Source organism: Rhopalosiphum maidis, chromosome 3 (assembly GCF_003676215.2).
Source record: "Rhopalosiphum maidis isolate BTI-1 chromosome 3, ASM367621v3, whole genome shotgun sequence".
In the NCBI taxonomy this organism is placed as follows: Eukaryota; Metazoa; Arthropoda; class Insecta; order Hemiptera; family Aphididae; genus Rhopalosiphum; species Rhopalosiphum maidis.
The window spans coordinates 15,067,925-15,077,512 of record NC_040879.1 but is presented as its reverse complement, the minus strand read 5'-3'; positions in this window follow the sequence as shown (position 1 = coordinate 15,077,512).

Sequence of the window (9,588 nt, the reverse complement as noted above, 5' to 3'; positions counted from 1 at the left end):
TTTTATTTCATTTTTTGAAATAGTAAAAATTCTTTTATTTAGTCATTCTCGAATTTACAATACATCAGATTTATTAACTTATTATGATTTATGTAATATAACTATCATTTTTAAAAATTAATTCATTCAATTATTACCCTCAGGCCTTAAAGGTATGTTTTTTATTTTTTTTTATACATAATTGTGGTATTTTGCGTGAAATATAACTTACCATTTTTGATTTATTGAGGAAAATTTTAAAAATGTGTGTTTTTATTTTATTTTTGGAATACTAAAAATTCTTCTATCTCAACATTCTCAAATCTATAATACAGCATACCGAATCACTCGCTAAAATGCATCCTGTATCTAATATATCTACCTTTTATATTTAAAAAATAATTAATAAAATGATTGTCCACAGAGGTTCCAGGTACATATTTTTTTTTATTTATACATATAAATATAGTATTTTACGTGAAATATGACCTACCATTCTTGATTTAGAAAGGAATATTTTAAAAAGTGTATTTTTATTGCATTTTTTGGAACACTAAAAATTCTTCTATCTCAAAATTCTCAAATCTACAATACAGCATACCGAATCACTCAATATAATGTATCATGTATCTATTATACTTACCTATCATATTTAAAATAATAATTTATAAAATGATTGTCCACAGAGCTACCAGGTACAAATTTTTTTTATATATTTATAATTATGGTATTTAACTTGAAATATGGCCTGCCATTATTGATGTAAAAAGGCGAACTTTAAAAAAATGTTCGTTTTTTATTTAATTTTTTGTAAAATTAAAAATTAGTCTTTTTCGTCATTCTCGAATTTACAATACATTAGATGGATTCATTCACTATAATTTATGTTATATACCTATCATTTTTAAAAATGAATTCATAAGATTATTGTCCACAGATATTAAGGGTATGTTTTTTTTTTTTTTTTTATACTTAATTGTGCTATTTTATGTAAAATATAACTTACCATCTTTGATTCAGTGAGGAGAATTTTAAAAATGTGTGTTTTTATTGCATTTTTGGAATACTAAATATTCTTCTATCTCAACATTCTCAAATCTACAATACAGCATACCGAATCATTCACTATAGAATATATGATGTGTCTAATATACCAACCTATCATATTTAAAAAATAATTAATAAAATGATTGTCCACAGATATTCCAGGTACATATTTTTTTTTGTTTATATATAATTATGGTATTTTACTTGAAATATGACCTAATATTCTTGATTTAGAAAGGAGAATTTTAAAATTGTGCGTTTTTTATTTCATTTTTGGAATACTAAAAATAATTAAATCTCAACATTCTCGAATCTATAAGACTACAATACAGCAAACTAAATCACTCACTATTATGTATATAATACACCTATTATTTATAAAAAGTAATAAATAAATGATTGTCCACAGAGGATCAACGTATGTATTGTTTTTTTTTTTTTGGGTAAATTACGTTATTTTTGGTGGAATGTTAACCGATATAGAAGTATCTCTAGTCGTTCGTATTAATACATTTATAAAAACAACTGGTTGATACTATTTTATTTTAAAAATAAATAAATAATTTAGAATTTGATACTTATAGTCAAAACCAATAAGTTAAAATCGTTGATGTTAACTGACTATTTAGTAATCACAATAATTAATAAAACACATTGATTTATTGTATTTTTTTATATTACTTAATCACTAGCAATAATTTTAACCTTTTTTTTCCAGTTCCAGCATTTGGTATTTATTATATTTTTATATTTATAACTGAAAAGTTAATTTAAAAAAATGCATCCATTATTTAGAAATTAAAATGTACCAATTTTTAAATTCTTAAAACCTCTTATTGGCTACTGACTTCTTTGGAAACTTTCTAATTTATTGTAAATTGTTATATACTTTATCATTAACAAATATATTAATTTTTTTCTCGCAGTATTACATGGAAGTAATTATTACATTTTAATTTCGTATTTGATAAATTTAACAAATAATGATGTTTTATAAAAACAAATATTATTTTCTTGCGATCTAAAATTACTTTTTGGTTCTAAACTACAGTGTTTAAAAACTATAGGTTTTATCTTTATTCTTAATAGTAAAATAAATTAGAAATTACTAAAACATAATTTTATATAGGTATCATACATATTGATCAAAAATTTAATACTAATTTTGATGATTCAATATTATAATAGTTGTAACATCAAATACTATTGTTTTTATACACATTCATTAAAGACAAACAGTTTTTAACTAATTAAATAAAATAATTAAACACCTAAATGATTCATGACATTATCGAATATTTTATAATAATTATATTTTTTTTTATTATTATTGTAGTGATTGGGTGTAAGTAATGAGCCATATTTGCTAATGATCAATTAATATTAAGTTTGCAGCTTTGATTTTAAACTGACGGATGTGACAACGTATAAAAATCTCTCAGGCAATAGTAAATCTAAATCAATTGTTTTTATCTCTATAAAGTTATTCAAAAAGCTCAGTGAATAAGCGATGATAGGTATTCTATATATATGTTTAATACAAATGGCTTGCAGTTCAAAGTTATTCTTTACCCTTTTAAGATTTGGATGGTACTTAATGCTTTTTATTACTATGAATTACATACGACAATAATTAGAAATGGTAATATTCAACCGACTTACTCATTTGTTTATACTATGCAAGTATTTGATAATTTTTTTTTCTCTCTTCCATTTAAGTTTGTTAATATTTTAAACTGCTTAAAAGCAAATGATTATTTAAATTTAACTATTAGGCTACCTACCGGTAATTCAATTTATATATACTTTCATTATTTCGCTCAGATTGTAAATAGTAATTATTTATTATTTACGTCTCATAAACGTTCAATCCACATAGGTTAATGTATGTAAATTTCTACAAATTGATATTATATTTGCATAACGACAATATAAAGTAAACTATATTCTTATAATATTGTGATATTATATAGCAGGGGTGGCCAAATTGCGGCTCTCTTCATCGACGTAATCGCGGTTTTATTTACAAAAACCAAAATTGTAATTTTTTTTGCATACATTTATAAAAAAAAAAAAATGTTTTTCTTATTATTATTATTATTTTTTAATTTCATATTTCGTAATTTGATATGTTTATCGGATGTTAGCTAACTTTATTAATTTTGTAGTATAAGTACAGATTAGATAATTTGGTGGTTTTTGATATAATTGTATTAATATATGTGGCTCGCGTGTATAGTCATGTTGACCACCCCTGTTATATAGTATCATATTGTATAATATGAGTTATTAATTAGTATGTTTATCGTTTTATTTTTAGGGTTACTCAGTGAGTGCAGTATTTTTATATATATACATATTTAATTTGTTTTATGGAACTTATTAACATATTTTATGAAATTTGTGTCTCATAAATTGTATAGTTAAATATCGGATATGATGTTATCTAATATTATCAATCACCCGGGTAGACATATTTTTCACATCGTACTTCAAATTTTCTTTTGTTTACAATAACATATATAATAATATGTATATTATGTTTATTGTCGACTTTTATTATATCGCTTTTGATGACATGGACCATTATAAAAATAACCAACAATTTTAAAAGGATTATCAATATTTCAAGCATATAGTCCAGTCAATAGGAGGTTTTGCCTTGCAAAAAATACTAAAGTTTTGAAAATTTCGTCTTGGGGCCCTGATTGACCACTAAAAATGCGCCACCCCTCCTTGGTCCTCAACCATTCGCCATCTTGGACTATAGGTGAAATTTTAGGTTAATTTAATAATTTTAAAGATATTGTAAAAAAACGTTAAAAAGTGAAAAACCTCACCTAAAATCCAAGATGGTGTCGGTTGCGGACCTAGGAGGGATGGCGCATTTTTTTTGGTCAATCAGGGCTCAAAGACGAAACTTTTTGCCAAGTTTAAAAACTTAAGTATTTTTTGTAAGGCAACGCGTTTTTTGGAGCCGTAATGACTGCATTAACATATTATTCCTTTTGATTTAAAATTGATTTTTAATACCATTTCAATAAATGTGTGTGTTTTTAATTTTATGTTTGATTATACGTTACCCTCAGATACAAATTATATCATATTAAAATTATAATTTATTGATTTTATTTTATTATTTAGAAGAAATAGTTCTGAGTATGTATATTCTAACTTAATTGTGCGTAAAATATATTTAAAAGTTTTGAGTTGCAAATTCTAATAAATATTTTTATATATATTTTAATAACAATTGTTGGTGGATAGTGAATTACATTCTCAAGATTTTTTTCATTAAGTGTTAAAATATTTAGAAAATTTTATTATTATTAGAAATCATTAGTAAAATAATTTTATGAAAATTTCAAGAAGTTATGATTATTAATTTTTGAATTAAACTAAAAAGCAAAATTGATTTTGTCAAATAATGCTACTCCATTAAAATGTTTGTTTTTCTTAAATCTTTTATGTGTTTTTCCGATTATACGATTATTTGGAAAATTATTGGAAAACTTTACATTAAACCCTAATAAAAAAGCTAATTATACAAACTTTTCTACCAGAAGTCTTCCTTAAAATTGTAAATCGATGTATTTGAAGTACAATAAAACGTTAAAAATCCAAAATTTAATTCGATGAGTCTACCAGATTTTATATATTTTTTATTAGGATTATATCAAAGAAATACATACTAGAAACATCTAAACGTGAAATTAGTAGAATTTAGATTATTTATGATAATTCCTATATTTCCTGTGAGTTGTCACTGCCATATATATATATATATATATACATAGTTACATACTTAGGCAAGATTTATTTAGAAGGTTTGGTATTATTTATATTAGATGATATAATTAATTCGTTTTGAAATGTATGAATTACTGAATCTACAAATAAAATTAAGTAGTCGTGTAATAATATAGACTAAAAATTCAATTAAATTTATATTTTTAAATAGTAGTAATGGTATGCATTTTAAAATGTATTATGATTTTTCATTTTTTAAATATTTCATAAAAAAATTAGAGATTTGATGCAACATCAAACTAAATTGTAAAAAGAAAAATCTGTCATTATCATTAGTATTATGCCGTCATGCCTTTATAAACACATACAATATAAATACAAAGAAGTGTAAATAAATACTGATGAATTACCTATATTTTATTCGCATATAAATATTTTGTTAATATTATCCCATCTTTTAATTTTCTTGATATTTTTAGTTACATTTCTCACGCTACGCATTTAAAATAATTACAACATTAAATTAGAGATAAATATAATAATGTAGCTAATTTTTACAGACCTTGCAAAAAAATACATAGAACAATTCCCCAGTATGTATTATTGTGTACCAATATTAATTATAAATTCTAATATTTTACCTATCTGTGTAGTATTTAATAACTGTGTTCTGTTATAATTTGTATTGTATTAACTAAGTAATAATTAAGTATTATATTTATATACAAATAATTTAGTTTAGTGTTGGCTTCTGGGTACGCCGTAAAACATTGTCCCCATACAATGGATAAATAATATTATTTGTAAACAAACATGTAAATAATTCGTTGGAAATGATCAACTAATATTATACTGATTAATTTTGCAGAGCTGTATGGTAATAGGATAAAACGTGTGAACAAATTCTGTGCTTATCAGAATCGAAAAAAAAAATTCGTGGAACCTTTTATACTTCGATTTTCACTGTAATTGATACGAGGTTTTCAGCGTCTACAAGTCAAGTTCGGCCATGAATGTTATGGATGTTAATATAACCTTCTTTAAAAAAAAAAAAAATTATTAATATTTATTAATAATAAAATAGACAAGGTTATATTTATTTTTAATTTAAGTTATTAATTTTAATTTATATTTTAGTACCTATATTCATATTATTCTGTATAAAAACTAAACATTTTACATGTTTACAATAACGAAAAGTTTAATGTATCAATGAATCGAATTAATAATTAATTATTTTTGTAAAGATTGCGATAATAAAATATAATATGAACATCTAGCATTATGTTGTATTTCAATAATTAAATTGGATTGAAGAACAAAAACAGACCTAAGGAAATTTATTTATTATTACATGAAAAACAAAACCTATTTTTGATAGAATACATTTTTATTTTGGCATTTTATGTCTTTGCTTTGGCACATTAAAATAAAAAACTGTCACGAAAAAGTATCCACGAAAAGCGTTACTTAATTTCAACGTATACCACGTTTGCTATGGATACTATGGTTGCCATGAACACCCCAGGTTAGATGTATATGTATATATATATATTAGAAATATGACGTGTGTTGACGGTGTCTTCACGAGAAACGTATCCAATGTACAAACGCTTGCTTATGTATCCAACTTTACACACCACCGACCACTACTTAGCGTTACGTCTCCTAATAATGTAACTTGTTAACATATAAATTAAAATAATGTTATAACAGCAACAATCGTTATTATTTCACTTTACGTTATAGAATATACGTTCCTACCTATACGTCATATGACGTATACCAACTCCTCGAGAAGTAAGAAGTTATTTAACATGGCGCACTAATGGACAATTTCACAAGTGTAATGAGTTAGAAAAAACTGAATATAAGATATTAGAATTAATGTATGAAGTTGTATTTAAAATATTGTTAATTCTTATTGTATATCTTTAACTCATCACTTTGCAAGAATGAGTATGAGAGTTTTTTTTGTAATTTATACTTACCTATATTAATAATTAAAATAAATATTTTTTAATATAGGTCCGATATGGAAAATAAGCAACTACACTATTCACTCAATATATTGCACAAATATACGTCATTCTCCCTTTCTGATCTATTTATTGCTATAGTGAATTCTATAAATAATATAATGTTCACTTAATGATCCCTCTTCACGTATTCATTAATTTTTATTTCATTTTATACGATATATTATGTACAAGCAATTTGATTTGTTTATATATTTTTCTTGCTCCTTAAAATACGCTTGTAACTTTCTTGTATATTTAAAATATAGTTGGAATTTACCTATTCTCCAATAAACAATTATTAGCCGTAAAACTGGTCATCAAAATGTTTTACGTACCTGCAGTCTTAGCTATACCGTATACTGGCCAACAGATCTAATACATTGTGTATATGTGCGATGTAAAGTAATATATTATACCTATAGTTCAATCAGTAGCGGATGGGATCTCCGAATAAATACTGATGAAGTATGTAATAAGTATGTTATAGTGTGTATTTATGCAAATGCGATAAATGCATGGTTTTGTACCGGGTACAAAACAATAATCGATCGTAAAGTTGATCACAAAGAATACATCACACGTATAAAATACCTCAATACCTGCCCACCTACCATTCCTTGTATGCGTGTGAAACAGAAATTACAATGAAAAATTTTACTATTTTACACCTCTGCATTTTGGACATATATTTATATTGAAAATATAAAAACTGATCGACTGAACTAAAGTTTAAAATATAAATTAAATCTTATACCGTTGAAATTCGTTTTAGTCTTTAAAAGTTTATATCAAAATCATATAAATACATATATGTTATATCAATTTTTAACAAAGCAAGTCTTGATATATTATATACCTATTAAGTGAGTAATACTATTGATACAATTAGGTATATCATTTTTACCTCACGCACGTTTTGCCCAGCATAGGCCCTATGTTATAAGGAGGGAAGTAAGTGTGTAATGTGAGCTGTTTATTATTCTGTTGGTCAAGTTAAAAATATATCATATTATTTATATAATAATATGTATAAATAAAAATATAATTAAATTTGTTATTTTACGTCTTGGGCATAGTGAAAAAATGATGACGTATTTCGCCTTTTGGGTTTATGACTAGAGAGATCAGGAATATAACATACATCTGTGTTATTCACGTAATCTAGGATTTTTATTGACATTTAGTAATTTATTATATTTTTTACCTTATCTATTCATTACCATTTGTTTTAATAAGAATATCATAAACAGTAATTTATATACGATTTTCGGAAACCGATCGTCTTACGGGTTTCACGACGAGTGTTCAAAATTAAACACCGATAGTTGTTAAAGAAATTTTTGAAAAAATAAAAGTTTTCAATTATTTCCTCCTCAGTAAACGAACTAACCTTAGATCCGAGGATCCGAGGTGACCCAAAACTACAGGTCCTCTTCACCACCATTCGGCATCGTCAAGGCATCGTATAGGCGAGTACGCCTAAGTCAGTGGCGTGAAAAATCTGAAATTTTCAAAAATGTCACGTGGTGGGTATGTGGGTATAGTTATAAAATTTAAAAAAACTTCAAAAAGCTCAAAAGCCTTAACCTTTATTTAACGGGCCAAAAGCCGATCTCTTAAAAATGATAAGAAAAGAAAAAAGGAACATAACAAATAGTATCTAATACCAACTGAAAAAAATATAAATATGTTAAATAATAGTTTAATATCAATTCATGTGCCAGACTGTCAGCCTGTACTAAAATACATGAATTATAAATTTCTTATTTAGAATTAATAACGGTTTTCAATGATATAGATGACTTAAGTTGTTCATCCACGATGACTTACAGAGTATTATTGATTTATATAATTCACAGAATAGATTACATTATTATATATATAAAAAAATAAACTATTAAAAACTAATAAAACTAATAAAAAATATCGTATTATTTATAAGATAATTCTTACTTGATATACTTTAATTGAATTAGAAATATTAATATTTTTCATATTGGAATAATAACAATGATGTTCTTTGTCAATATAACATTTTAGTTAAAAAAAAAAATATTCAAAAATATAAAGTAAACTTTCTTTAGATTTTTTTCAACACAATTATCCATTAATGGTAGATGGAGTGATTGGCGGAGTAGTGTTCGCTAACTTAGACGCTATTCAGAAATATAGTGAACTACTCAAATAAATCACCATCGCAGGAGGTAGATAGAACATTGAAAACTGTTCCAAGAAATCCTCCAGATTTGAATAAAGGCTGCCTGCTTACTTTTCATATAGTTTTCAGAAATTAATAAGTTAGGTGATTTACCTTAGTTTTTTTTTATCCAGTTCCGTACATGTTGTACCCATCTGATTCCGATTTGCCCCAAGTAACATAAATTGTTCTTGGGAAGTTAAATGTGTTTTACTTATTGCATGTTTTGATGCTTTACGATCAAAATTTTTCATAACTGAAATACCATCACTTCCCTATGTTTTTTCTCCCCGAAACAGTAAACAATATAACAAAATAATTTACCTAGATTTTTACTTCCAGCTAACCACGCATATTTGTGTACCATGATATTTGAAATTTTCGTATTGTTTCCCATCAACCGTTTCCAAACTTAAACGTGTTGGTGGTGGTTTTTCGTTTTTAATTGAAGTTTATGTTCGAAAGAGTAGTTATGAATTCCTACTTTTAAAATTTCACTTATTATATCTGAACACTCCATATTATTAAATTTAAAACACTTCGCGTTCCAACGAGAAACACAACTAGGTACCTAAATAGTTTAAAATATGTTTA